A 4,937-nucleotide genomic window follows, 5' to 3' on the forward strand; every position below is an offset into this window, starting at 1 on the left:
ATCGCCGCTGCAAAAACCCCCAAAACGAGTGGGATTTCTGGGCTTTGCTTGGGCCTGGGCTAGGGTGATTTGGGTCTATATTGGTGTGAGAATTTGAATTATTGAGAAATTATGCGCGTGACACGTGTATACATGACTTAATGTAGGCCTATCCATCCGGGCCCGGGCCGGGCAAAATCGGAGCCCGGAGCCGGACGCCGAGTACCGGCCGGCCGCGGGCCGAACGGGTCAGGTTCCGAGGCTGGGGCGGGTTTATTCCTTTTTTTAAAAAAACAATGTATAATTTTTAAATTTTATTTAAGTTTTAAATTATAAAAACAGATGAAAAAATAAAAAATAATAATAATTTTTTATTAATCACTTAAAATGATCATATAATTACATAATAAAATTATAAAATAAATTTTTTATTAATATATTAATAAATGCATTTACAAATTACAATATATAATTTTTATTTGGAATTCTATCGCATCACAATCGATAAGTACATCCAACTAGGTTTTTTTTTAAATTTCTTTCTTTTTTGATAAAAAACATGCTAAAAATTAGTTTAATATTATTATATTTTTATATAAGTATGTATTTAAGTATATACTTTCAATATTATGTAAGCTATATATTATATATACTCATATATATGTAAATTATATGTTATTATTTATAAGTTATAATTTAAGAGAGAGAGAATCGCAATAAGTACCCTGGTAGTCGTGCTCGTTGCCAGAATGGGGATAGAAGTAACCGTTGTAATATACTATACTTATATATACTTATATACAAAGAGAGAGAGTTTATACACACCCACATATATTAAAAAGTATATTTATATAATAGTATAAATACATATAAGAGTATAAATATATATTTATATATCTATACATATATATAAACATAAACTTATATGTACATATATAATTATATATATATAAGAGTATAAATATATATATATATATACATATATATTATACATATATAAGAGAGAGTATACTTGTATATACTTATATAAGAGAGAGTATACATATATAAGAGAGAGTATACTTATATATACATATATACTAAGAGAGAGTATATATATACATACATGCATACATTATACATATATAAGAGAGAGTATTCTTGTATATACTTATATAAGAGAAAGTATACTTATATATACTTATACATATATATACTTATATAAGAGAGAGTATACTTATATATACTTATATACTAAGAGAGAGTATATATATACATACACATATGACATATTATACATATATAGAAATATATTATATAAGAGAGAGTATACATATATAAGAGAGAGTATACTTATATATACATATATACTAAGAGAGAGTATATATATACATACATGCATACATTATACATATATAAGAGAGAGTATTCTTATATATACTTATATAAGAGAAAGTATACTTATATATACTTATATACTAAGAGAGAGTATATATATACACACATATGACATATTATACATATATAAAAATATGTTATATATACATATATTATATATATACATATATTATACATATATAAAAATATATTATATATACATATATTATACATATTATATTTATTTATATATACATATATAATATAATACATAAAAATAAAAAATAAAAAAATAAAAAAAAATAATCCGGCCCTGGCACAAAAGAGCCGGCCCGGAGCCCGGACTTGGCCCGGGTTTCCGGGCCGGGCTCGGGCCGCGAGCTGTTTTAGACAGCCCTAACTTAATGTTTTCTTTGTACGCTCTTTAGCAATCTTAATTGTAATTAAATGCTCTCACATTTGCATAACTGAGAGTATTTAAATATCAAAATTTCAAAACTTTATGATATATAGGTACTAGGGGTGCATTCTGTCCGTATGCGGCTCGGATATGATGCTTACCATATCCATATTCACTTACTCATTTCGGATACGAATACATATGGATATACTTCGGTAATGAAAATTTACAACTATATCCGCTAAAATCGGATACGATTACAGATATACATGCGGATATATAAGCAGATATGCATGCGGATACAAAACAGATATGAGAAAACTAGATAGTATTGGGGAAAACATAGTTCATGTGATACAAAAAAGTTTGTTAATATGTCCATTCTAACTGAAAAGTTAAGATTATACATCTTGATCATCAAAATTAACCACAAATCCATAATCTAATAATCGAAACTATCGTAAGACTATGACTAATATAATATTCGAAGATTTCGGATACGGATACGAATATTTCACTACAAAACCATATTTGTAACCATATCCTATCGGTTATAGATTTGAGTAACCATATTCGTATCTTAGCGGATATGATTACGGATATTTCCTCGGATACGGATACGGTTTAGCACCCCTAATAGGTACTGTAAAAAAACAAGTGAGAAAGTGTAAGTGTGAAGTAGGGGGAACTTTAGGGTATTTATGTGCAATTAAGCCCTTTTTAGCATATGGACGCCTGTGTTTTTTCTAGGAAACAATTAATTTTATGTTTTTAGCTTATCTATATCTATACTATTTCTAAAATCTATACTATTTCTAAAAGAGAAAACAAGTGTCAAAACTTTTGCATACCCATTTTACCCTTTACAAATTACTTAATTCTAAATTTGTCATATGTTTTAACCCTTTTTCCCCAATTACGCCTCTCTTTCTTCCCAACGTCATCCGACTTCTCCCCTACCCCTGCCCCTCTCGGGCCTCTCCCCCTCTCTCTTCGATAATGCCCAACTCTCCTTCTTCCCTTCCTAATCCGCTCTCTCCCCTGCCCCTCTCCCTCTCTCTGTTTTTAAATTAATTCGACATTCGGCCTCCACGCTTCTGATTCCGCCGTTTCTCAATGGCAGCCCCTTCTCCCCTGCGTAATAAGCCGCCGCCATCTCGTCCATCTCCCCAAACCCCAGCCCCTCCAAAACCCTAACCCTAACCTCCTGTTGCTCCTCCTCTTCCTCTCTCCTCGACGCCACGAGATCCAGCATCTCTGTTTGATAAATTTTTAATTTAGCAGTATCTGTTTATGCATTTGCTCCTCTACAAATGTTGGTGAATATAATATACTTGAGCTAGAGAGATATTGATTGATGTTTCCTGTTTCATTTTTTAAGAGCTTTGATCAGAACAAGAGAGAAATGGTTCGGTTGGATGACTTCATATCCCTATATATATTTGTACAGTCAGCAAGGTATGCATACTCTGATATATAGGATTGAGTCATCTATAAGATCTGTGGTTTTCTTATGGTTGTTAATCCCAAAGAGAATTAGTATGCTTGTAATTCAGAAGCTTTGCTTTATTTAGAATCACATGGATGCTTCATATTACATTTTGACGCATTTTTCTTGTGTAATCTATTACTCACCAACAGTTACATGTGTTTTGTTGCTTGTGTATAATCTAATTTTGTGCCAGTGTGATTTGAATTATTGTAGATATTTATGTATACTGCCTAATCCATGAACGACCCTTTTTTTCCCTGTGCAGAAATTTGTTTAATTCCTTCGATACTAGGGAAGGGTGACTCGATTTCAACCAGTTTGTAAACTTGTATATTGATGGAAATTCATTAGCTTCTTGTTGTATGTAATAAATATTATTTATTTTAAATTATTGGATTCAACAATAACACAAGCTATCATGTTGACTCTTTTTCACTCTCATTGTATGTATATCGCCATGCTAATTGAATATTTCCCTGGTTTGTAATGTGATGCTGAATATTAGTTATTTGCAGTTAAGATCAACTAACTTTTTCTTGATTGTACGATCACTGTTATCACGCACACCATATATATATGGTTGAATATTAGGTTCCTTCTCTATAGACAATATCCTAAGTCCTGTGAGATAATGTTTAATTGACATTCATCTTGTGTATTGTGTATAAGTTCAATGCTTAATTATGGAAACATTATGGATTTTGACTCTTGTAGTTTCTTAATATGCATCACGTGCAACGCACGTATAGCATACTAGTTTTAAAAAGCTCAAGGATGAGTAGAAGCATTAAATTAAAAAAATATGATATATTAATGCATTATTGATTAGTGGCTTGATTCAAACCAACATTTTGTTTCGTGCCGATCCAAATTACTCATATTTTTATAAATCGCAAACTCTTTGAAAGTTGTATGGTTCATAAGAAAAATGTTGTAATGTGTCACACCAATATCCGTATACCTATAATTTACAAATGTCCTGTTTTTCCGGTTTTTCTCTATATGAGAATCGAACCCAAGATCTTGAAAGTTATATTGGAACCCCTTCACTTTTCATAATTTTATTTATGGGTGTGGTTGGTTTGTAATAGCTGACACAATCAATACTTTGCTATATCATGTTATTCTAGCAGAATATAGCTACCGTTGGAGCGTTACAACTAGGGCTGCAAAACGGTCTGAATATGTCAAATCCAATTCACAACCATATTCGAAACAGATGCGAATATGGTATCTAAAATTTGAAACCCAGATAAGAATATGATTTCAGATATGGTTTCGAATTTTTGGTCGGGCATGGTTTTAGATACACATATTGGTTCAAAATTTTGATATAGTATAGATAACCGAATTCAGATAGATACTCAGATATGAATTCAGATATATATTTTATATATGAATCCAGATATATATATATATATATTGAAATTTGAATATTCTTGCAACAAGATGCTACCCCAACCAAATCTATCCATGCGAACAAATCTGAAACTGAAAGTCTACTTCCAAGTTCTCAGCATTTCTTTTCGGAAAATAATTTTGAAAAAACATAAAATAATATTATCCCCAATTAAAAAAATCACTGAAAGAGTGAGGCGTAGGCCCCCGCAAGGCCTCAACCCAAATCCATTTGCCCTCCTCCCATTTCCCTCCACCCTGTCTGCTCGCGTGTCGTCCTCGCGTGCGCGCCCAATCCAACCGAAAATGGAC

This window comes from Asparagus officinalis, chromosome 8 (assembly GCF_001876935.1).
Source record: "Asparagus officinalis chromosome 8, Aspof.V1, whole genome shotgun sequence".
NCBI classification, from domain to species: Eukaryota; Viridiplantae; Streptophyta; class Magnoliopsida; order Asparagales; family Asparagaceae; genus Asparagus; species Asparagus officinalis.